This window comes from Peromyscus leucopus, chromosome 7, assembly GCF_004664715.2.
Source record: "Peromyscus leucopus breed LL Stock chromosome 7, UCI_PerLeu_2.1, whole genome shotgun sequence".
Lineage (NCBI taxonomy): Eukaryota > Metazoa > Chordata > Mammalia > Rodentia > Cricetidae > Peromyscus > Peromyscus leucopus.
Window position 1 is genome coordinate 37,579,352 of NC_051069.1, and position 25,263 is coordinate 37,604,614.

Consider the following 25,263-nt stretch of genomic DNA (forward strand, 5'->3'; position numbering starts at 1 on the left):
GGGAGTCCTCCTGAAGAAAGGGAGAAGGGATTATATGAGCCAGGGGGTTCAAGGTCATGATGGGGGAACCCACAGAGACAGCTGACCTGAGCTCGTGGAGCACATGGAGTCTGGACCAACAGTTAGGGAGCCTGCATGAGACCGACCTAGGCCCTCTGCATGTGTGTGACAGATGTGTAGCTTGGTCTGTTTGTAGGGCTCCTAGCAGTGGGATCAGGCGCTTGGCTGGCTTTTGGGAACTTGTTTCCCATGCTGGATTACTTCACTCAGCCTGGAGACGGAGGAGGAATGGATAGGGAGGGGGTAGACCGGAGATGGGGGGAACTAGAGGAGAGGAGGGAGGGGAAACTGTGGTCCATATGTAAAATAAATGAGAAAAAAAAGTTAACTAAGTAAAATAAAATTTTAAAATGTATTTTTATTAAAAATACTTTTTCAACAACAAAAAGTACTCTTTTGCATTTATTTATTTATTTGTTTATTTATATTTATATTTTTTTAATTAATTAATTAATTTATTTATTTATTTAGAGACAGGGTTTCTCTGTGTAGCCTTGGATGTCTTGGAACTCACTCTGTAGACCAGGCTGGTCTCCAACTTACAGAAATCTGTCTACCTCTGCCTCCGGAGTGCTGGGATCAAAGGTGTGCGCCACCACTGCCTGGCTTTTTTTTTTTTTTTTTTGCATGTTTAATAAGAGTATAACTATACATATCATATTGTGATTTCAGGGCAAGTTCACCTCCATTGCCTCATTCAGTACTAACAATAGCCCTTTGAATAAGCCCAGTTATTTCCATTGATTTTTCTTTTTCTAGTAAGAAAAGGAAAGGTATTTAGTGGCAGAGGCAAGATTGGAACTCAGGTCTCCAGGAGCAAAAAAAGCCGATTCCTTTCAGCTCAATTTTAAAGGCATGAGGATTTTTCCATGGTCCTTAGCAGGAAGTGTGAACTTGTCTTCGAACCTACTTTGGTGAAGACTGAGCTAAGTTTGGAGGCTGGGCTGTTTCTTGGATCAGCTTGTTACACACATCTATCCACTCAGGGCAGCTGCTGTTTCTCCTGGGGCAGTTTTTCTTTTGCAAAATAGGAATCTTCCGTCTTCTTCTTTTTGACTTGCCCAACACAGAAGACAGAGTTATTGTGTTCTCTCTTCCCAGCTTAGTTACAGGACATGATATGTAATAAATATTTGTTGAATGAATACGTGACCGGCAGGCCAAAGGCACCATTCAAATAAAACTAGGCTTTGGTGAGATGCCAAAGAGCTTCTGCCCGTGCAAGGTATAATTTAGGTGGGAACCGTCACCAATGGAAGAAGCTAGAAGCTGACTCTTCATTTTGTTTCTACAAAGCAGAACTTGTGAACTGGAGGTTCCCATCACGTAAGACCTCCAGCTTCCCCTGAAGATGACTAAACCGATACTTCACTGGAACCCTGGGCACTTACTGTCAGTTTTTCATATCTTGAATGTAGTCACATCCTGTGACGCCTGGTTCTTGAAGGGAGTCCAGCCTAAGTCTTCTCTCTGCAGCTGGACAGTAAGCTTCCTGAGGACAAGGACTGGATCTGACACTTTCCTTGGTGCCACAGGTTTTCCTTGGTGCTAGAAACTGGCTAACGCTGCTGACTCCTGAAGAGGTCAGTCCTGCAGGCGGGGTGGTTTCTGCACTGTTCTTGAGTCCAGGCAATTCTAGAGCCCAAGGAATCAGGGTTAAAGACTTGATGGGGTTTCCCCTGGAGACAGGATGCCTGGCGCCTTCAGCAAGAACGGAAACTGAGAAGTTATCCGAGGCTAAGGCAGGCTATACAAGGGAGGGTGCAGAGGGGGCAGTTTGGGGCGCCTGGGCCAGCCTGGGACAGAGGAAAGGCCCGCCAATCGGTTTAGGTCAGCTGACTGCCATGAGGGCATGGGGGTATATTGGAAGGACGGACTCCCACTCCTGTAGCTCAGTTACAGTAGAGAGAAAAGGACACTTTTCACCGCGCGGGGACAGCAAAGAAGCCTTTCTTGGGCCTTATTGTTCCCAGGAGAGTGCGGGATCACGACGTTGGGCATACTCATCTTGGCGCCAGCCACAGGCAGCGCTCGCCCTGGGCCTGCCCTCACCCGATCCGGCCTCCCGCACCCGGGCACCCCGGGCGCTTCTCTCCGGACCCTCGGAGGCCTCCACACACCAACCCCAGCCGTCTGGGGGCCTCGCGCCCCCGCCCTCCCTCCTGCGCGCGCCCACCCTCCCTCCTTAGCGCCCTCCTTCCACCGCGCCCTCCCTCCCTCGGCGCGCCCTCCCTCCAGCGCCGCGTTCTCGGCAGTCGGCTTCCCGGCCGTGTGCGCAAGCGTGTCCGGCCCCTTCCCCGCCCCCCGCCCGAGCCCCGGCCCCGCCTCCCCTTCAGGAGGACTTGCCCGCTCCCAGGCCGGCCCCGCTCCCGGGACAGGGACCGGGCCGAGCGGAGCCGCTGCGCCAGTGCTGCCCGCCAGCACGGGCGCCTAGCGGATCGGAGCTGCGCGCGGATCTACCTCGCCCCGCCCCGCTCCACCCGCAAGGGTGAGTACGCGGCGGCCCGGCTCTGGGGCCCCGCGGCGGCGGAGGGCGGGGAGCGTCGGGGCTGCCGGGGCGGCCGGGGCGCCAGCCTCGCGCCACGGCTTGGGGAGGTGGTCGGGCCCGGCACGTGGACGCCACGCTGCACGGGGTCGATGTGGGGCGGCCACAGCCCCGGGGAGCTGGGTCTTTTTTTTTTTTTTTCCTAGACTGGATTTTCGCGGGAAGCCTGATTCGTCTCGCTCTCTTGGAGTGAGCAAACAGGACAATCCTTCGCAAAGTTTCTAACCCCTACCCCTGTCGCTCCTGCGCCCAGGCTGAATAGGTGTCCACCACCTCTAGCATCCTCTGAAGTCCAGGACATGTGGGCTGTCTTTGCTAGAGGTGACAAGCTTTGCAGGGTCTGCCTTGTGCTGGAGTCGCAAGGTCGCTGAGCAAAGCCCGAAGGTGGGCTTGCCAACTGCAGGCTGGTTATGTCTAAGGAGTCAGCCGAGATATGAGGGCGTCTTTGGGCCTAGGCAGCTGTGCTTCGAAGTTGTCTGGGTGGTGGACATTGGGAAGGAATAGGACTGAATAGGTTGAGCTAGAGCTGGGGGGGGGGGGGGAACGGGACGACAAAACCCTTGTCATGTCTGTTCTGGGTGCCTCTCTGAGATCCTTGCTGGCTGGGACCTCTGGGCAGACCCTAGATGCCAACGTGTCTGCCATTCCCAGTCCAAAAAAAAAAGGCGGGGGGTAGACTTTTCTGGTTTATAAGGCTCGATCTGCTGTGTTCTTCATTCTCCGGGCTGGAACCCCAGGACCAGAATTAGAAGGCTAGTACTGCCCGCAGGCTAAGGGTATAGGTTGTCTCTCACAGGGGCATGAACCTATACCACAGGGCAGGACCAGTTCTACAAATCTACTTGGCCCCTCCAGGCCTCTACCCAGGAAGTTTTAAACAAACTGATATGTGTAAAGTAAGTACTTTGGAAAGTCCTGGCGCAGAGGAAGAGTTGTGTATTTGCTATTGAAACGACATCTATAACCTTACTTTCCCAGGCAGTCCTAGAGTGCTGCCTAGAGGGTGCCAGTTACTTAGAGTGTGGGAAATAACTCGACATGTTTTGCTTTGTTGGCAGTTGGCCTGCAAATGCCCTCTGAGAAAGCTGAGGCCACCCACCTTTCCCCGAACTTTTTCTGCCTCTGCCCCTCCTCTGAGCACCCCTCATGGCCTATCCTGTTGCATAGAGAGAGCACCTTTGGCTGCTTAGTGAAACCCTGCACTCCTTCAGGGCAAGCCAGGAGTTGGGGCCAGCCCCCAAAGACTTCAAGGTGATAGTGGAGATAAAGAGAGGGATGTAGACCGAAGTCATAAAAGTAAATTAGGAACTGGGGGTGTGGCGGAACATTTGCCTACAATCCCAGTACTGGGGAGGGGGGAGGGAGATAAAGGATGCATTTGTTAAGGTGCTTGGCTGTCTAAACCTGTCAAGTTTGATCCCCCATGCTGTCTAAACTTACCATGGTGGTACATGCCTATAATCCCAGCACTCAGGAGATGGGATGCCAGCACTGGGCTGGTAGATCAGTTCAAGGTCATCTTCTGCTCCATATGAAGTTTGAGGCCAAAGGAGGCTACATGAGACCCTGTCTCAATAACCCCCTTCTGGGGCTAGAGAGATGGTTCAGTGGTTAAGAGCACTGGGTGGTCTTGCAGGGGCCCCGGGCTCCATTCTCAGATACCTGTAGAATAGCTAATTCCAGTTCCAGGGGATCTGACACCCTCTTCTGGCTTCTACAGGCACCAGGCGTGCATGTAGTGCACCTAAGTACATGCAGGCAAAACACTCATACACATTTTTTTTTTCAAAGTTGCCTGCATAGCCTCTAGACTGAAGGGCATCTTGTGGGTCGCTGCTCAGAGAGAGGAAGCCCCCGTTGCCCTAGGATTGGAGGCTGGGGGTGAGGAAGCCCCTGGTGCCTTCTAGGCTGTCTTCCCTTCTTCCCTCCCTTGCTCCTTCCCTGCAGCAGTGACTCACCCACGGAGTGCCTTGGCCCCTCTACCCTGCCAGCTGTTTCGGTCTCATGGGATTTCATTTTTCCGGGTAGAACTAAGAATCTGCCCATTTCTGGAATTGTCAAAGTTCCTGGGAAGAACCTCCTTTCTTCCCTGGGTAGGGAGGAACAGAGAGGTCGGTCCCACTTTTTAGCACCCTCTTGAGTCATGGCCAGTCAGTCTGCAGTTACTCCACGGGGCTGGCCTCTGTCCTTGCTCTGCAGGCTACTCTGGGCCTCTGGTCTCTCCTCACAGTCCCTGCTCCAAGACTGCCCAATGAAGTAGAGAACCCCTCCTGTCATAGTGGTCCAGGGCTTGCACCATGCCTTGGAGAGAGGACACCACTCTGCTTCAGATGGTACCGAGCAATTGTAAGCTGTCAGGCTCGGGCTTTGGGAGCGAGGATGGGGCCCTAGGAAGGTCTGAAGGCTGAACCTACAGGTTTTGATCAAAGCAGAGCTGCAGCCGCTGGGAGATAGATATTGGACATCGGAGGCAGGGCAAGTGGGGTTCACTCTCCCTTCTCCATTCCCTAGTGTGGAGTCCCGTAGCACCGTTGCAGCCTCTTCCCTGCAGTGAGCTGGTGCTGGGTGACAGAGCTCCCTCTTTCCTCCGGCCCTCACGGCCCTCCTTCTTCCTAAAGACCCCTGGCTTTGACCGGAAGTTTTTAGTTTCCACAAGGAAATGGCTAGGACGAGGTTATAGTCATTAGCCTACACCTCCCTTCATCAACCTCTCCCAGAGAAGCTTGAGCGCATCTGTGTGAGTGTTCAGAGCCCCGCTAGGAGGGGAAGAGTGTCCCCCTTGACACCCCCCGACACCTTCTACACTCCTGAGGTGTGTCTGACTAATGCAGGTGGAGGTGGTGGTCACATGCGGCCTCAGAGACTGCTCAAGTCTCAGCCACAGCCCGTTCTGAGATCCACCCAAAGGTTGTGTTGGGCTGTGGCTTTCAGGGTATGGGTGTCCACAAGTGCAGCTTGTGACCTCCAAAGCTGCTGTGCGGAAGGCTGATATGATTGTCTAGATTCTGAAGCCCTGGGATCTGCTTCAGGCCGGCCAGGGAGGAGGGTGCTGCTGCTAAGAATGAGGTGAGGCATGGGTCTGATTAGATGTTTGGTGAGCGTGAGCGGTTGGAGCTTGAGGATAGTCCTTTCCTCCTGGCTGCAACTTTGCTCAGGCCTGTTCTGGAGTCAGGGGCTCTAGGATCTTGCTTTCATCTTTGAAGGGAAGCAGCTTGAAGAGTCCAGGGACCAGTTTTGCAAGTGCTGGGCCGAAACACAGTGTTTCTGCTTTGGACCCAAATCTTCCAGGTGTGAGTTCTACTGTAGCTGTAGTAATGTGTCCTCTCCCACCAAAGCATAATGTTATAATGAAAAGGGACTTAGAACCAAACATGGTGGCTCATCCTTGTAATCCTAGTATTTTGGAGGTTGGAGGCAGGAGGACCAGCAAGCTGGAGGTCAGCCTGAATTACATGAGATTTTGACTCAAAAAAATAATTAGGAGGCGGGTGGTGGTGGTGGCGGTGGCAGTAGGGGGGGGGGGCGCGCGGGCGCACGCCTTTGATCTCAGCACTCGAGAGGCAGAGCCAGGCAGATCTCTGTGAGTTTGAGGCCAGCCTGGTCTACAGAGCGAGATCCAGGACAGGCACCAAAACTAGACAGAGAAACCCTGTCTAAAAAAAACAAAACAAAACAAAACAAAAAACAACCAACAAATTAGGGCTAGAAAGATGCTTCTGTGGATAAAGCATTTGCTACTTATAAGCATGAGGGGCCTGAGTGAGTCCCCTAGACTTGTGGGAGGCCAGACTGGGTAGTGTGCCTCTGTAATCCAAGTACTCTTATAGTGAGGTGGGAGCTAGAGACAGGAGCCTGGCTGAGAAGCCGGAGAGCCACCTAGCTTTGGCATGTGCAGTGAACAACAAAGAGACCTTGTCTCAAACAAGGGGAAAGGCTGAGATTGTCCTTTGACCTCCACGTATATGCTGTGGTATGTGTCCACAGCGGCGTGTGCACCTGCCCATGCTCACAGACACAAAGTCACGCCATTTAGTGGAAAACTTCGAACCAAGGAGGGGAGGGGATGCTGCCCAGTAGACTCTGTGCCACCCCCTGTAAGCCTCTGTAAATGAAGCCCGCTTGTAAATGAAACAGGCTGGGGAAGATGAAAATTACTCTACCAAGGTCACACCACTCATAAACTGTGGAGCTGGGAGTGGGACCCGTTTCCAGCGCCTGCACTTTTCAGCCCTGTTTTCTCCACTTCCTAGCTGGAGCTTGTCTTAACCAGTCCCATCAGGGATGGGGAAAGAAAGATGTCAGGGTCACGGTGATTTACTGTGAAAGGGGGAAATACAAACCCGGGCCTCTCTATGCTGCCTGAACTGAAGTCTAGCCCAGAGCTGGGCTTCTCATCCCTTTCAGTGAGGCAGGCCAGGGCTCTCTCCTCCCTAGCTCCCTCCTTCCCTGCCGGCCCCTCCCAACCCCGCGCCTCTCCGCTTTCCCGCCGGTAATTGCTTCCATCTGCCCCGCCTGCCCGCTCCTATTCCCTGGAATTGCGGCCGCCGCCCCACAATTGCGGCCGCTGAAAGTCCTCCTCAGGCAACCGCCGGGACACGTGGGGAAGGGGAGGGGCTCTGCGAGTGTCTGAGCCCGGGAACCCGCCCAGGTCACAGCTCCCGGCAGTGTCTGGTTTACAAAGGATTACCTCTGCCATCCGGTGCTCCATGATGCCTGGTTCTGGGCTCAGTGCCATAGGGGCTCCCCCCAAAGACCCCATCTTTGAGGTCGCTGGCCTGGCCCAGGAGGAGGGATGCTGGGCATACCTTGGTGTTGGGGATCCTTGGAATTATTGGTGGCAGAGCCTGGAGGGCCCTGGAGCGCTGGGAATGGGAAAATAACAGCTACAGTTACTTTGATTCCGCTGGGAATGGGAAAATAACAGCTACAGTTACTTTGATTCCGAGTGAACCGGGGCGAAGAGATGCATTTTTTTTTTTCTTGGTTTTTCGAGACAGGGTTTCTCTGTGTAGCTTTGCGCCTTTCCTGGAGCTCACTTGGTAGCCCAGGCTGGCCTCGAACTCACAGAGATCCGCCTGGCTCTGCCTCCCGAGTGCTGGGATTAAAGGCGTGGTTTTTTTACCTTGCTATAAAATGAAATGCACAGGCGTGAAGTGCCTCTGTTCATTCCCTTGTCCAAGACTGCACCAGCTGGGCAGGGAGAGAAGCCAGCTAGGGATCTTCAGATGGCCACATGCAAAGTTTTAGAAGCATGTGTTTGATGGCCCCTGAAGGTCACTGAGACTTACCAGTGACCTTGACAGAAACAAAGGCCGTACAGAGGAGAGGAAGACCAGGAACCAGGAGGTGTGTTCATGGTGTTGAATGGATCTGAACTCTTTTAAGTCCTTTTCCTCCCTGCAGGTTAGAACTTCAAACTCTGGGAACTTGTCTGCCTTGTTCACTGCTGTATACTTACTTGTTTGTTGAGACAGGCAGGCTCTCACTGTGTAGCCTTACACTATACAGACCAGGCTGGCCTTGAACTCGTAGGTCTGCCTGCCTCTGCCTGTAGAGTGCTGGGATTAGATGTGTGAGCCACTAACTAACTACCCTTGGCTTTCACTGCTTTATTCTTATCGCCTGGGATGATGACTAGCAAATAATTGCTTAGTAAACGTTTCTTTGAGGAGTTAGTGGGAAAATGTAGTTCAGGCTTTCTAGCTTGTCTTTACACTGCCCAGGCCCATCTTGTGTTAGGATAGGCATGAGGGTCCTGTATTCGGACACAGGCGGTCAGGAGCCTCCCTAGGAGAACATACCCCATTCCCCACTCCAAGTCCAGCTAGTCACTCCTTTTAATAACTTTCAGATCTCTGCACAGACTAGTCATAACCTCACTTCCTGTTCCTGTGTCAACTTCTTGTTATTTGCCCAAGAAGGGCGCCTTGGGGGCTGAGTGCTTAGTTGGGTGGCGTCTGTGGAGTAAGGGGTTTAGTATCGTTTCTACATACTGGGGTTCCAGGTAAACTCTCCTAAAACTGGGACAGAGAGTTTCTTAGCTTAAAGAAAAAAAATCCGCCCTCCCCCAAGCCCCTGTTCATCTCCACCAAGAGTGTTCTCCTCCTGTTCCTGGTAGCATGCCATATGGATTTGTCACTTCTCAGCCTTTGCTCCCAGTCTTGTCACATGACTTGGTCATCTTGGGTAATGACCATTCTGAATCGCCTTTGTCCCTCAGGTCACCTTGAACCAGTGTTCCATGAAGGCTTCCTGAGTCCCTCTGCCACTCGGCATCTCATTCCTGTGAGCTTGAGTTCAGAGGGGACCTCTGAGTGTGGGCTGAGCCAAAGGCAGGCAGGAGTTGGGAAGCCAGGGGATTTGTGTCCACAGGGACAGGTGGTAGGCTCGCCCAGTCTCCCTCCTTTCCTACCTTGTTAGCATTATTTACACCTCCAAGAAATTAACACTCCTTAATGAGATAGCACTTCAGATAACATTCAGTGCCTGGAGTGTAGTATGCCACAAAAGCTGGCTGGCCTTTTATTCCAGGGAGACTGCCTTTGGCCCTGGAAGAAGAAGAGCCTTGAGCTGGTCAGGAGCTAGGGCCCTTTCTGTGCCCTCTGTCCACCCAAGTGAGTTCAGGCAGATCTTGCTTTTGATTTGGTTTTCTAGATTAGAAGTCTGTTGACTGAGGTACAGATATTCGTGTCTGCCTCACTCAAGCATTGCAATGTACAAGTGAGATGGACATTTCTTCCCCTGGAAGAGACCTCAGAGGTAGGCATTAGTGTTAACTTGCTGGAAGGTCGGGACTTTGTTATCATCCTATCTCCAGCACTAGCACCCAGTGGGTACCCAGTAACTGCTCCATATTTCCTTTTGCAAATGATAGAATGGAAGCACAGAAAGGTCTCAAGAGCATCTCTCCCCAAGGGAGGGCGAGAAGGTACAGGGCCTAGCCTCAGGTGTGACCCTGATTTTCTCATTCCTGAACCCCCACCCCCCCACCTCCGGCAAAACACACACACACACACACACACACACACACACACACACACACACACACTCTTGTTCAGCCCATCTGCTTTACATGCTCCCAGTTGTTAAGGCTAATCTCTCCAGGGGCATGGTAGGCCCCTAGGACTTGGTGAGCTAAAATGAATGGTCTGGAAATGCCCAGTGGCCTGGACTAGACTAGACTGGCCATGTCTATTTGACAGAGCAAGAGCTGAGGGGCTGGGGGAAGAGGATGCGTTGGTGGAGTGTGGGGACTGTCCTTACCGCCTTGTGGTTCCTCTGTCCCGATTCATTGCCTCTTCTCTTTCTGGACCCCCCTTTGGTCCCCTCTTTCATCTCTTTCAGCTCTCCAGAGCTCCCAGTCTTGCCTCAGAGGCACCTACTGGAGAGAGCTGGCCAGAGTCAGGAGGTTTCTGGCCAGCCCCCTGCCAGTGAGCATACCTTTTGTGTGTGTGTGTGCTTGTAAATGTGTGGGTGAGGGTGTGCATGGGTTACCTGTGTGCAAGAGAGTTTAGGGGCCTGTGTGTGAGCAGAACCTGGCATGCATTTGTGTGGATCTGCACTCCTTACCTAGGTCATGGTACTTACCAGGGCTTGCTCCTGGTCTAGAGCTTGCCTCTTTGTTGTCTTTGTGACCTTGGCTTTGCACTGAGGCTTTGTTCTCTCTCAGAGAGCAGCTGGTTCTTTGCTATGGTCCCACACAGTGGTGACTGATCCCCGGCCACCCATTCAGCTTGCCCAGGGGCCCTGGGGCCAGTGTTTGTCCCATCTTCCTAAATGGAGGCGTGTAGGGGCTTCCTGCCCGGAGTTTCAATCCTGCCAAGGCAGAGGGAATGGGGAACAGCTGCCTTGGCTGATGGCGGGCTGCTCCGTATGGATTTGGTTTGACAACAAAGCTCCCTCTGTGTGTTCCCAGGCCCCTTATGTAACTGGAGTGGGGGCAGGGGAGGTACCGGCGGAGATGGAGACCAGGAGACACCAGGAAGGGGCTTGGGAGGCAGGGCAGCTGGTGAGAGCACTGAGAGGGAGACTGAGGGGGAAGAGGGTAGGTTTGGACACCGCAGTCCATTTCCTGCCTCCAGAGGAGGGTAGGGGATGACTTCCAGGTCTAGTACCCTTCCTTTCCATGCTGTCTTCCTCCCCTTGGACCCTCTTCATCGTCAGTGGCAGCTAAGGAGGGGCTCTGGGACCTGTTTGGGAGTGAGGCCAGGTAGGGTTGGGAACCATGCCTGAGAAGCTGGTCCTTGACCTCACCCTTTAACTGAATAGATTCCGTATAGCCGGGCAGTGGTGGTGCACGCCTTTAATCCCGGCACTCGGGAGGAGGCAGAGGCAGGTGGATCTCTGTGAGTTCAAAGCCAGCCTGGGCTACAGAGTGAGTTCCAGAAGAGCCAGGGCTACACAGAGAAGCCCTGTCTCAAAAACAAACCAACAAACAAACAAACAAGAAGTGATTCATTTTCTTCCCTTGCCTTTGGGCTCTGTCTCCTTCTCCTAGCCCATCCCTGCATCGTGCCAGGCTGTCCCCATGGCCCCTTCCCACTCCACTCAGCTTGCTGGTCAACTCCACCTGTGGCCCTGTCCCCTGCAACAGCCCGTTCTCTTCTCGGCAGCTGTCCAAATCGAGAGGGAAGAAAATATCCTCTCTCAGGAGCAGCTGGACTGGTAGACCAGCAAGGCCAGGTGAGCTGGCCAGTGCTAGGTGTGCCCCGGAGTAGGAGTGGGGACCAGAGCTGAGCCTGGGACCTGATCACTTAATGAACACTAGAAGAGGCCTGGAGAATGTGTGGGATCTCTGGCTTCTCCTGCCTTACCCGGATGCCTACACCCCTATGGGGATTCAGCCTTTTAGATTATCTCCTGGGCTATTTCTTCTCTGTCCCTCGATTTCTGTTTTTTTTTTTTTTTTTTTTTTTTTTTTTTTCTGGTACCCGTTTTGTTTATTCTCTCACTTTACAAACAACCTTTTTTTTCTGCATCTGGAAAAATGTTGCAAAGGCCATGCACATTCAACCTGTGGGAAAGTATGGTTCCTAAAAGGGTAGGGAGAAGTATTACTGGCCAAGATGCCAGTTACCCTGAGCATGCATTTGGGACTTATAGATGGGAGCTTAGTGTATGTTGATCCGTCTCTGCCCAGAGGTAGTCTGGAGGAAACTTGGGCCTGCTGCTCCAGGGGGAAGTATGGTGTGTATGTGGGGGGTGAGGGTGGGGGGGTGGGATAGCCTAGATCTGCTGAAGACTCTAGAATCCTCTCCCCAGGCACTGACTGGCTGGAGTCTTATGCCTTAACTGCTTCCTTTTCAGGCCTGGGTGCCAGCATGATCCTGGAAATGCTGAAGCCTCAGACTTGAGCCCACACTCTGTTTGAGCAGGGGTGGGTGGGGACGAGAGTAGGGGGAGGCAAATGGGGAAAACCTAGGGGACCTGGAACTTTCTAGGTTTGGTGTTCAGGGAGCTGAGAGGTCAGTCCTTCATATAGATTAGGCACAGACAGAGAGAGGACTGAATAGTCCTGGAGAACGGTGGGTGTCAGGCCAGGCAGAGCCCTCCACTGAACAGCAACCTCTGCCTTGTGCAGGGCTGTGGGCACAGGCTCACCTCCAGCCCTGTAGGGACACTCCCAAGGACTCCATTAGTGTGGCTGAAATGCCTCTCCAGGACTTCTGCCCTGTGTCTTCCTTCTGTTTATATTCCTGCAGCCCCCCCCTTTGGTATCCCCCTTCCCGCTGCTTCTGAGGATGACAGGAGGTGCTCTTTCCTCTTGAAAGCTGGGTTTGGAAAGACAGAGGCAGCAGGATCAGGGATTCCCTTTATCCAGCTTCCAGAGGTCCCCAGAGAGCAGATGTAGCCCCTCCCTGCTCCTCGAAGCTCCAGGCTCCCTGGCGGTTAGCTCCAGGGACCTTCAGCCAAACAAACAAACAGCAGGAGTCAGGGCTGAAACTGAAGAAACCAGAGGGCCATGCACCACCAAGGCATGGCGGAAGAGAGTTCCCCCGCCGAGGGGGCCCAGCAGACCTCAGACGCTGTAGGTGGCAGTGGAAAAGGGTAGGGGAAGGAATGAGAGCTGTGTTTGTGAGCGCTTGTGTGTGGTGTATGTAGGAGTCCCCTGTGATGCTCGTGTGTGTGTGTGTGTGTGTGTGTGTGTGTGTGTGTGTGTGTGTTTAGTAGCAGCTAGTACGAGAGGTGTGTACAAGTTATTGCCACGCAGGCCAAGTGTAGGTGTTACTGAAGCAAGTTTGGGTGGTGAAGGGGCCACCCGTGCCGCGGGGTTCTTTGACGTGACGGAGCCGCCGGTGCTCACACAGTCATGTCTGCCCTCCCCACAAGGGCCTAGGTGGGTAAGAGATACCCTGGGTGGTCTCTGAAAACCTGAGTACCAGCCAGCCTGTCGACCCAGAGGATCTGTTGTTCAAGGACTTCAAAGCCTGGTCGTTTTCAGCAGCACCCAGAACACTAGCCATCCTTCCCTGCCCTCATCATCCCCTGCCCTCATCATCTGCTTCTAGGCTGAGGAAAATGTGTGTGTGTGTGTGTGTGTGTGTGTGTGTGTGTGTGTGTGTGTGTGTTTGTGTGTGTCTGTGTGTGTCTGTGTGTCTGTGTGTGTCTGTGTGTCTGTGTCCATGTCCAGACAAGCTGATATAGGAAAGGAAGGGCTTGACTTTCCTTCCTCATTCTGCACATCCTTTCTGGGAGGGCCTTGGCTCGCACACCACTGCACTACCTCTCTCCAGCCTCGCCTTTCACACTTCCCTGTACCTTTAACCCTGAGTTCTTCCTAGGAATTCAGAAGGGCTGTCCCTATGGATATATAGACTTCCTTGTTCTTGAATTAGGGTTCAAGAACGTTCAAGGCCTTTAGTCCACTTAGAGCTGACTAGATATTCTGGGGAAGGGGGGGGGGAGAAGGGTCCTACAGAAATGACCGGGATCGGGGAGGGGCTTCCGACAGCAGATGCTGCTCCCGGGGACTTCCAAATAAGAGCTGACGGCCAGCAACAGGTGTGGCGCTCTGAGCAAACCTTTATTCACCTCTGTGGGCATTCTTGGACTACACAGTTCTCTACCTTGTATCTGCTTGGAGTCGTAGGTAGCGCAGAGGGTTCTCAACTTACAAAGGTTTGATTTAAGGGAAAGGGGAATTATAATGGCGTGTGAAGACTTACAAACAAGCCCACTGAGAGTTGTGAATTTTGCCCCTTACCAGCCCGGTGATATGCAGGATGACTGTCTTGTGATGTTGGCAGAAGGCAGCCCCGGCACCCCGGCCAGCCATACAGTCACAGGATGAACATTGCTGCCCTCCCAGCAGTACCCTGGGTTGTTAAGATAGGGTGTTCAGCGTATAGATCATGGATATCAGATGCATTTTAGAGTTGTAGTGTTTTTAACTCAGGAGGCTTTTTTAGGACATAGCCTCTTTGTCAGTCAGGGTACCTCTGCCTGAGCTAGAGAGGGCCATTCAGTGCAGAAGGAGCATTACTCTAGAAGAGGCTGCTCAGTACTTGTACTGTCCGGAGGGCTGGTGCCTGTACCACCCAGGCTATGAGGGTCTGTCCATGGTCTAGCTGGCTGGTTGCGTCAGCTGGAACCAGCCAAGAGCCTGGGCACTGACAATCAGCTAACTGCCAGAGGTGCTGCACTTGGAGAGGGAGGAAAGAGTGGGGTGACCTCCCCAGCGTTGGCCCACCCGTCCCTCCCGCAGTAGAGCCTGGGAACTGTCTAGACTGACCAACTGTGTTGTCAGGTGTGGGTGTGAATATGGTCCTGGGGTTGTGATCTCAGGCAGGAGGAAATGGACACTCCTCGTCATTAAATAAGAATGAAAGAGCAGGAGCACAAGAGGTGGTTTAAAAATTAAAAGAAATTACTCACATAAGCTGCAGAATTGTTCCAGGAATCTTTTAAAATTTAATCCCGTGCTATCACTCCTTTACTAATACCGTGACTTTTTATGACATCTAGACAACCCCGTGCTCCTCTGGTGGCCTGTGCAGGGTCTTAGCTCACCTGGTACCCATGGCATCCTTGAGTTGGCTATCTCTGACCACCAGAGTCGGATCGGGCTTGTTTCTGTTCTTTACACCCGACAAAGGCGGGCTCCAGAACCTTCTGTCCCTATCCCGTGTAGATCTCTGGTTAAAACCAGCTTCTGAGAGGGATAGTCCTAACTCGATTGCAGAGGACCTGCCTGGTTATTCTCTGCATCACTGCCTTTGGTCAGCGGCTTCGTAATATGAGTCATCATTACAGTACCTTCATTATTTCTCCATTTGTCATGTCTGTCTCTACTCACGTATAAACTCTATACGTGTGGGTCAGTTGTCTGTTTATAGCGCTTGACAGTGCCGTGGATGTAGGGAGCTGTGGTATGTAGGAAGAGAGGGCTTCTGTTTATGCTGTGTGCCCAAATTTTTTTTTTCCTCCTAAGAGAGTTTCTCTGTGTAGCCCTGACTGGCATAGAACTCACTCTGTAAACCATGCTGGCCTTGAACTCAGAGATCCATCTGCCTCTTACACACACACCCCCCCCCGCCCCCAACGCTGGAATCAAAGGTGTGTACCACCACCTCCCAGCCCTTGCAGTCTTGAAACCTAGGGGTATTGCAGTGGGACAGGAGTGTTGTTCCAGACCAGCTCTTCTGAGGAGCAGGTAAGGGAGGCATTGTTCATGGCTCTTCTACAGCCTTACTTGGGGGTTCTGGCAAGCAGCCCTAGAATCAGAGGCATCAGGGTTGGTCAGCAGGTGCAGGAGTCAGTTCCTCAGAAACCTCTGATGAGTGTGAGAGTATGAGGAAGTGATGCTCGAAGGACAGATAACCATAGCTACGTTGTCCTTACCAGCTGCTCCCGGGGAGCTCTGGCAAACTCCTGGTCTGTTGTACTCCCAGGTCTTTGCAGAAAGCTTTGCTATCATGTGTGGTATCACTGGCCTATACAGAGTTGTTGTGCACATTAGAAATAACCTCTCCCTCTGGGCATGGCCCTGCCCCAGTACATATGGCCTGCCAATCGGAGAGAAGGCTGGACACTCCATCCTAGATAGTGTTCGTGTACCCGGTGTGTATTTGTGCTGGTGTCTGTCCTTGGAGTGGGATGAGGAGGAGGAGGATGAGCAGGAGCAGGAGGAACAGGAGGAGGAGGTTCATGAGCAAGGCAGGAGCTGCACTCATGTCCTGTGGACTAAGGTCAGCTGCTTCCACCTCAGCAATAATCCCAAACAGCCGCTGCTCTTTGCCACTTTGAGTCACTCTACCAGACAGAGCTGTGCTTTCATCCTCAGTCACATAGCAGAAGACCTGGCCTGGAGTCTCCTAACCGATAGGTGATCCGGAATTCAGGTCCAGGTATGTGAGACCCCAACACTGTATTCTTTTGTTGTTGTCATTTTTGCTTTGTTTTGTTTGTTTGTTTTTCAAGACAGGGTTTCTCTGTACAACAGTCCTGACTGTCCTGGAACTCCCTTTTTAGACCAGGCTGGCCTTGAACTCACAGGGCTCCACTTGCCTCTGCCTCCTGAGTGCTGGGATTAAAGGCATCCGCCACCACTGCCCGGCTAACACTGTATTCTTAATTATAGTACTTTATTTTATCTCTGTCTTCTTCCTGCTGATTTTTTTTTTTAATTTAAAAGTATATTGTACAGGTTAAAAAGGCTAAACAGCCGTCGGGTGTGTGAAAGCAAGGTGTGGTGGTACGCACCTGTAATTGCAGCCCTTGTAAAAGCTGTCCGCTGTGCACACAGCCTGTGCAATGTGAGACCTGCCTTAAACACAGACAGACGGATGGATAGACAGATGGACGGACACACACTCACCCACACACTCCACATACAAGATTCAACTGGATATACTGGCTCACATCTGTAGTCCTAGAACTGTAGCCCCAGAGGGGCAGGAGGATTGTGAGTTTGGAGCCACCCCAGACTACACGGTAAGATCCTACCTCCACTTAAATTAAAGAAAACAGGGGGGCGGGAGGGGGGAGAACAGGGGAATCCGTGGCTGAATGTAAAATTAAATTAAATTACAAAATAAAATTTAAAAAATTAAAGAAAACAACAACAAAACAACTGGGAAAAAAAACCCAAAGGAAGAAATGTGTCCTCCATTCTAAACTGTTCTGCTGAGCTGCCGCCTTTCAAGGCTGCCTCCTTCACTGTTTCCTGCATCCTTCCATTTAAATGAGCCTTCTGCAGACATACGAATGCACGAATATGACCCTCTGCTGTAAGTGGATCTGGAGATACCCAGAACACTTCTACCTGCTTCTTGGAATTTAATACTGGACTCGAGGGAATCACTTGATGGCAGAACATACAGATTTAGATTCTCTTTCAGCTGCTGTCATAGTGTTTGTGATCTCTGGCGTCATACCCATTTAAACAGGTCTGTGTGGCTAGATATTTACATTGTTCCCACTTTTTGCTGATATATGAAGTGCTGGGAGGAGTCCAGTGCTGTGCAAGTACCTATAGTTCCAGCCCCAGAAAGAATGAAGAGAAAGGGTGGTTATAATGATAACAGTGTGGGCAGTACAGTGAAACCTGTCTAGAAAAACAATAATAAAGTACACACAGATGCCGGGCGGTGGGGGCACACACCTTTAATCTCAGCACTTGGGAGGCAGAGAGAGGTAGGTGAATCTCTGTGAGTTTGAGGTCAGCCTGGTCTATAGAGCGAGCTCTGGGACAACCAGGGCTACACAGAGAAACCCTGTCTCCAAAAACCAACACATACACACACACACACACACACACACACACACACACACACACACACACACACACACACAATACAGGTGCTCGGTAAGAGTCTTAATAGACAGGTCTCTGTACAAACACAAGACTTCTCTGCAGAGTGAACTTCTGGCCGTGGATTCTTGGGGAACAAGGATGTTGATAGATATTGCTCAATCTCTACCCACAACGTTGACTCTGTTTTCAGTTCCACTGAAGGGGCCCCCATTTCCCTTGTACTCCTCCGTCACTGTGCGCCTCAGACCTCTGTTAGAATCGGTGAGAAGATGGTGCCCCAAGCATACTGGAGTTTGGAGTTCTGACTCGGGTGCCGGGGCTCTAACTCAGAACCTCGTGTATGCGAGACAAGCTCTACCCAGGCTGGGATTTTTATATGCAGATGAGTATCTTCCCATATGTGCCGTGTATAGTCTTCAGAGTAGCTGTATGTTCACACCCTTGTTCTACTTCAATTTTATGTTTTATTTTTCTGAGGTAGGGTCTCATGTAGCCCAGGCTAACCTCAAAATCACTATGGAGGCAAGAATCACCTTGCACTCCTGATCTGCCTGCTTTCAGTTCTCATGTGTCGCGAGCAGAGATAACGGGCACCAGGTAGCACACCCGGTACCTACGGTGGTGAGGATTGAACCTGGGGCTTTGCCCGGTGGACTTCTTCCTACTGAGCTGCATCTCCAGCCCCTTACCTTAAAAACATGACGGACCGGTGTTAACCATCCAAACCATCAAATTAGTAAAAGTGAACATTTCCCCACGTTATATCAGACTTTGTTTTCCCTTTAAGAAAGAAAAGGGTGGAGGAGTAAAAGGTTGTAGCTCAGTGGCAGAGCACTTAGCTAGGATAGAGGAGGACCTAGGTTCAATTCCTTTATACTGCCCGAGAAGAAAGAAAGGGTGAGGCGGGGGCGGAAGGTCGGGAGTGCAAGTCTGTCCTTGGTGCATGAGCTCCCATCTAAAAGAAGGAGGAAATGGGGTGAGGGAGAGGAAGAGGGTCAAACTCCTCATCAGGTATGAGCCCCAGCATAGAGACGGAGGGATGGAGGGAGGGAGGGATGGAGAGAGGCAGGCAGGCGAGCGGAAAAGGAAAGTGGGACAGGACATTACAAGTGTAAAGCTAAAGATTTACACTCACAATCTTCTATTCTATTCTTCTCATATGTCCAGAATTTAATTTTCCCTTAAAGTTGGGCATACCTCTGTTTTACTCTTTTATCATATGCTCATAATTTACACACACACACACACACACACACACACACACACACACACACACACACACACACACAATACAAGCAGTATTGTTTTCTGATCCGTACTTTATCTGTTTGTAACACATAAAAGTTAAATTTGGGCTAGTCAATGGTGGCAATTGCCTTTAATCCCAGCACTTGGAAGGCAGAGGCAGGCAGATCTCTGTGAGTTCAAGACCATCTTGGTCTACAGAGCGAGATCCAGGACAGCCAGGGCTACACAGAGAGAGAGGGAGACCCTGTCTCAAAAAAAAAAAAAAAAAAAAAAAAAAACTGGAAAAAAAAAAGTTAAACTTGTAGTTTTAGGTTTATCTAAATCGATGCACATGGATGAATTCCTTTGGTGTAAGTAGTGCTTGGTTGTGTAACTAGACCACGGTTTACTTAGCCAGCTCCCTGCCTGGCACTAGTTCTCTGTTCTGCTGTTATAGCAGCAGTGTTAAACAAGTGCTCTTGGAAGGGGCGTCTGTGTGAAAGGGAGGTTACTCTGGAGTGGACCCAGCACTGGAATTGCTAGATTGGAAGGTATGCATGGCTTTAACCTCACTCATACTGTGAAGTGCTCTGCTAAGCCTTTGTATCGGTTTGCGTCTCCTCTACCAGCCAACGACATGCTTGTGTGACGAGATACTGGGGTTTAATCTGCATTCATGGCCACCAAGCACCAGCATGTTTTCAGGTATAGTGGGTATTCCTTCTTATTTCCCTGATCCCCCTCCACCCCTCTCTCTTTTTGAAAATATACGTTCTGGTTATATAGCCCAGGCTGGCTTTGAACTTGTGTCTTCTGCCTCAACCAAGTGCTAGAATTACAGGCTAGGATTACAAGCATGCACCGTCAAACCTGTCTCCCTGATTTAGTATGGGAAAATACATAATCATAACATTATATTTTCCATCTTAGTTAGTCATTTAAAAATATTGGAGAGAGAGGAGAGAGAGAGAGAGAGATAGCCTTGGGTCACTTTCAGGAACACTGTTTACCTTTTTTTCTTTTCTTTTTCTTTTTCTTTTTTTTTTCTTTTTCTTTTTCTTTTTTTTTTTTTTTTTTTTTTTTTTTGAGATAGGACCTGTCATTGGTCTGGGGCTCACCCTGTCATACTTGGCTGGGTGTGTACTACCATGTCCACAAGTTAAATTTGCATTTTTAGGTTTATCCAGTTGACCCACGATTTTTACATGGATTTTTGGGGTGTGAACTCAGGTTCTTAGGGTTCAGGGCAGGTACCTTTTGGATTGAGCCACCCCCCTGACTCCTTTCTTACCATAGTTCAAGGGCATTAGGTACATTCACAGTGCTCAGCCATCACCACCATCCAACTGAAGAACTCTTCACAAAGAAGCAGAAACTTCGGACTCCCTGAACAGCTCCTTTTCCCGTTGCCCACCCTGTCCCCTCAGCTTCTTTTCTACTTTCCGTCTCTGTGCTCTTGGCTGCTGAGTGCCTCCTTTAAGTAGAATCGTATAGTGTGTATCTTTCTGGGACTGCATCATTTCACGTAGCATATGGTCCCCAATGTTCATCCGCTGTGCAGCAATTGTCAGAGTTTTCTGGTGTGGCTGAACAATGGCGCACGATACACGGGTACCGAATGTTGCTGATCACTTCTGTTTTTCCATAGACACTCGGATTGCCTCTGCGTTTGGGATCTTGTGACTGACCAGTTCTGTGGTGAATGTGGGTGTATACGTATCTCTTGGAGGAGGTCATGGTTTCTCTTTCATTGGGTGCATACCCAGAAGTGGAATTGTTGGATCCGATTTTGCCCTTTGCTTTTCTTTGGTTTGCTGTTTCTTTCCAATGTTTCGGGGTTGTGGATACTCGGAGATCACATGCATTGTGTGTGACTCATTTGGAGCCTGAATCTTGAGCTCTGTGCACCACCGTGAGGCAGGCAGTGGCTTGGAAAGGTCCCTTCTGGAGCCCCAGGGTGCTGCCTGGAGACACTGGGAACAACGTCCTCAGGCTGCCGCCTTTCCGCCTGCTCCACCCCACCAGTGTTCCCATGAATCTGGGCCAATAGGTAGATCTGTGCTGAGTGCTGGGTGGAGTCTGGGTAGTGGTGTCCCTGTTGGCTCCTGAGGCAGCTGCAGCCTTGTGTGTAGATGCAGGAGTAGACCAGCCACGGAGAGGACAGGTGAGCACAGGTGGTGGCGTGGGTTGGGAGGTGTGGCTGAACCCCGCTTCCCTTTTCTGGAGTGGAGAGGGGCTGCTGCATGCCTTGCCAAGTGCTTGCTCTGTATGGGGCCAGCCCTGGCACTGAGGGCTTTAAATGGCATGATGTGTCTTAAGTCTGTGACACCTCTGGGGACTTAGCCTTGGTACTCTCATTTTGTTGTTTGGGGTCTTTATGTAGGGTGTTTTTGCTCGTTTGTTTGTTTGTGTTTTGTTTAGAGACAAGGTCACACTGTGTAGCCCTGGCTGTCTTGAAACTTGGTATGTAGATCAGGCTGGCCTTGAACTCTGCCCCCCCAAGTGCTGGGATTTTACACACACACGCACGCGCACACGCACACACACAATCTCACCACTGACTTTTTGCGGGGTGGAGGGAGACAGACTCTTACTGTGTATGCCCTGTGTTGCCACTGCCTCCTGAGTGCTGGAACTAAAGGTGTGCTTTTTCAGAGGAGGAATCTGAGGCTGAGTTTTCAGTTGGTGGCCGCAGAGGCTGAGTTGGAATTTCAAGTCCATAGCCCTTTTCTCTATCTGCAGTCAGGGCTTTGAGCTCCCCCTCAGCTGGGTCCTGGTATCTTGTGCCAAACTGGCCGTCTTGAGGCACATGTGAGGAGGAAAGAGAAATAGGGTGCCATTGGGCCCCAGTCTTTCCTGGGGCCACCCAGAGTTTGCTGTCTTGAGCTTCTGGTATGTTCCAGCACTCTGGAACGGGTAGTGGTTGAGTTGAGGGAAAGATGGCAACTGCCCTATCTGCAGAAACCACATGTGCCTGGTGATAAAGGTGTCCTTCTGAAAGTAGCCGTTTAGCAGATAGTGGTCTTCCTGCTGGCCCTGAGAGTTGCCAGTGTGAGACTCTAGCAAGCCTCAGCACCTTGGATGTCCAGGTCAGCACAAAAGGGGGTCTGGAATTTTTAACTTGATGAAACTTTCCGCTCATAGTTTTTTTTTTTTTTTTTTTTTTTTGCTTATTTGCTTGAGTGAACAAATGATAATGATTTAGACATTTGTTTATTTTAAAATGTGCCAATTACTTACCATGTGCCTGGTATATCCATTTGGTGTTTGGGAGGCTGGTCTAGTGGACACTGGAGATAGCGTGGTATAACCGCCACACTGGAACTGAAACAGACCGATGCGATGAGGACGGATGTGGCAGTGAGGAGGCTGCTGGCAGCTGGGTGGCTTGGAGGGTGCTGTGGCAGGAAGGAGAGAGAGCAGGGCGGGGAGTCTGGTCTTTGGTCGGAACCACTGATTCCAGATCCCACGTGTGCAGCACTGCCGACCCCTGTCCTAACACAGACCCACACACGAAGCAGCCGGCTTTGACTCCTGCCTCTGCAGCCACCCAGCCTCCATTCTTCGGTGCGCAGCTTGGGGGTGGGAGGCATGCAGCCAAAGTTCGTCTCGCTGCGGGAAGGAAGATGTGTACAGTGAGGATGAGTCGAGGTGCACAGTGCAAGGACCTTGAACTCCTGTCCCGTTCTCCTGTCTGGGCTTCCTCTAAGTGCTAATGTTGCAGGAGTATGCCACCACACTAGGCCACACTTGCGTTGTAGATCTGAAGCACCAGCATGGAGGAAGCTGAGGCAGAAGGATCTAAAGTTCATGGACATCCTGAGCTGCACATAAGGCCCTGCCTCAAAAGCAGCTCCCCCTGCCCATCCCTAAAAAAAAAAAAAAAAAAAAAAAAAAAAAAAAAGAACACAAGGTGAAAATAGTATTTTCCAAACAATTTTTACTCAGCCAGGTGGTGGTACACGCCTTTAATCCCAGCACTCAGGAGGCAGAGCCAGGTGCATCTCTGTGAGTTCGAGGCCAGCCTGGTCTACAGAGCGAGATCCAGGACAGGCACCAAAACCACACAGAGAAACCCTGTCTCGAACCGCCCCCCCCCCAAAAAAAACCCAAACTATTTTAACTCAGGAATGGAGAGATGGCCCAGTAGTTAAGAGTACTGGCTGTTTTTTCCAGAAGACCCAGGTTCAATTCCCAGAGCTCATATGTCTGTAACTGCTGTTTCAGAGGATCTGATACTCAATTCTGGCCTCTGTGGTTGCCAGGCACCCACACGTGTAAAACAGACAAGCACATCAAATAAAAAAAGAGTTAAGGGTGGGCATGGTGTCACATGCCTTTAATCCCAGAACTCAGAAGGCAGAGACAGGTGGATCTCTGTGAGGTCAGCCCTGCCTTGTTTCCACAGTCAACTCCACCAGGTCAGCCAAGGCTACCCAGTGAGACCCTGTCTCCAAAACCATAAAAACATAAAAATAAAAAGTAAAAGAGTTTAAGGGTAGTTTCACTCACCTTTCACTCCTGTTTTACATGGCTTCAGTTTCGGGGTGACGGCTTACAATAGATGGCCCTGCTGCTGGCATATCTACTACTCATGGCCATCCCTGTGCCTCACTTGGGGCCACAGAGACATGTTTATGGCCATGAGGAAATTGTGGAAAAGGGACTCCACCTTTTTATAGACCAGGGATCCGAGGCTTAGGGAAACCAGTTCATCTGCAGGTCACACGTCCATCTTGCTGGTGGCAGAGGGAGCGATCAGTCCCAATAGCCTGCCCACAACGCACAGCTCTTGGCCAGAAGACACAAGGCCCTCTGCAGATAGCTCCGTCTGACCCAAACATGGCTGCCAGGGTGAGTCCTGGGAAAGTTTGCAAAAAAAAAAAGCCACTGGGGCAAGATGCCAAGTGAGAAAAAGGTTGAATGGGGACAGAGAAGAGCCTGAGGGGCAAGGTGGCAATGTCACCTTGAATTGGCCCAAGAGGAGAAATCAGAGGCAGGGAGAGCGGTCTTCTCAACTCCGATGTGTTTGAGACATCGGGATTATCAATGACAATGGCACCCCTTCCCAGACATCTCAGCTCCCCCTCGTTTTTCCTTTTTGAAGCAGAGCGTAGGAAGCCGGCTGTCCTGCTTCCTGTGGGCCCTCAGGGGTGGGCACCACGGTCTTCTGTCACAGATTTGAACTAGAAGAACTCTTGCAAACTGTCTGGCCTTGTGCTCTCCTATGGAAATAGAATGGAGCCGGGCGGTGGTGCTGCACGCCTTTGATCCCAGCACTTGGGAGGCAGAGGCAGGCAGATCTCTGTGAGTTCGAGGCCAGCTTGGTCTACAGAGCAAGTTCCAGGAAAGGCCCCAAAACTATACAAAGAAACCCTGTCTCGAAAAACAACAACAACAAACAAACAAATAAGTAAATAAAAAAAGGGAGCCATAATCACAAGCCACCCAGAAATTGAAAACTCAAAACATCTGCCTTAGTCCCTTTTTAAAAAAAAATGTATTTGTTTTTGGGGCTAAACAGATGGTTCCAGTGGTTAAGAGTGCTTGATGCAGAGGAGCCAGGTTCAGTTTCCAGCACCCACGCTGGGTAGCTGACAACTGCTTGCAGCTCCACCCAGGAGATCTGACACTCTTCTGCAGGCACCTGCAAGCATTCAGTGCACATACAAGTACACACATACACATATAAAATAAAAAGTGGTGCACGCCTTTGTTCCCAGTACCCGGGAGGCAGAGGCAGGAGGATTATTGTGAGTTCAGTGCCAGGCTGGTCTACAGAGTGAGCCCTCAGACAGCCAGGGCTAGGGAGAGAAACCCTGTCTCAAAAAAAAAAAAAAAAGTATTATCTTTGTATGCATGCTTTTGTCACAGTGTACGTGTGGCGGTCAGAGGTCAACTTTTGGGAGTGGATTCTGTTTGTCTGCTATGTCGATCCTGGGGGATCAAACCCAGGTCATCAAGCTTGGTGGCAATCGTATTTCCCCACTGAGCTGTCTCCTCCGTCTTTGTTTTGTTTGGAAACGGTGTCGTGTTTCCCAGGCTGGCCTCAAACCTGCTGTATAGCTGAGGATAACCTTAAACTCCTGATCATACCATCCTGCCTCTGCCTCCCAAGCTCTGGGTCACAGTTTGAAAAAGCAAAAATAAAGAGGTGAAGTTAATTTTAGTATTGCAATATTATCAAAATGTTACAATTTCAATGTGTAATTACTATAGTTAGGTGGTAGTTTACTTTTTAAAAGTTGGTATGTCTGTGAAGTCAGTGCATGCTTCTACTTAGAACCCCTGCCAGTGTGGATAGGCCATATAAGTACTTAATCACTTTAAATATTTTTCTATTTGTTTATTTTCATGTGCGCTCGTGCGTGCATGTGCATTCATGGAAGCCAGAGGAGAGCTTATTTCAAGAGTTGGTTTTTTTTTTTTTCATTCTAGTGTATGGGTCCTGGGGATCAAGTTCAGTTGAGCCATCTTGTCATCTGACACAGTATTTTAAGCCACCTGGCCTTGTTGGTATTGTTTGGCCAGGCAAGGGCTACCATAGCCCACTGCTTTCAGATAAGGCTTCTGGGAGCCAAAGGGCCTGGCTGTGCTGGTGGTGAGCTAGCCCCAGAATGCAGTGTTGTTAGCCTCCTGGGTGGGCAGTATTGGAAGAGAACTGTCCTCAGGAGGC

At 50.8% G+C, this 25,263-nt stretch overlaps 1 protein-coding gene across 6 annotated transcripts in view; it reads left to right on the forward strand.

Moving 5' to 3' along the window:
• The first annotated feature begins 1,461 nt into the window (after positions 1-1,461).
• The window catches only part of St3gal4 (ST3 beta-galactoside alpha-2,3-sialyltransferase 4), a 42,183-nt gene continuing 18,381 nt past the window's right edge, over positions 1,462-25,263 (forward strand). The window contains exon 1 of one of the 6 annotated variants that reach the window (XM_037207644.1): positions 1,462-1,643. The gene's annotated coding sequence lies outside the window, so the exon portion shown is untranslated. Of the gene's footprint in view, positions 1,644-2,387; positions 2,549-15,773; positions 15,952-20,656; positions 20,752-25,263 lie in introns of those variants that run through there. The other 5 variants (XM_028879067.1, XM_028879065.2, XM_037207642.1 and 2 more) reach the window with 5 other exon arrangements.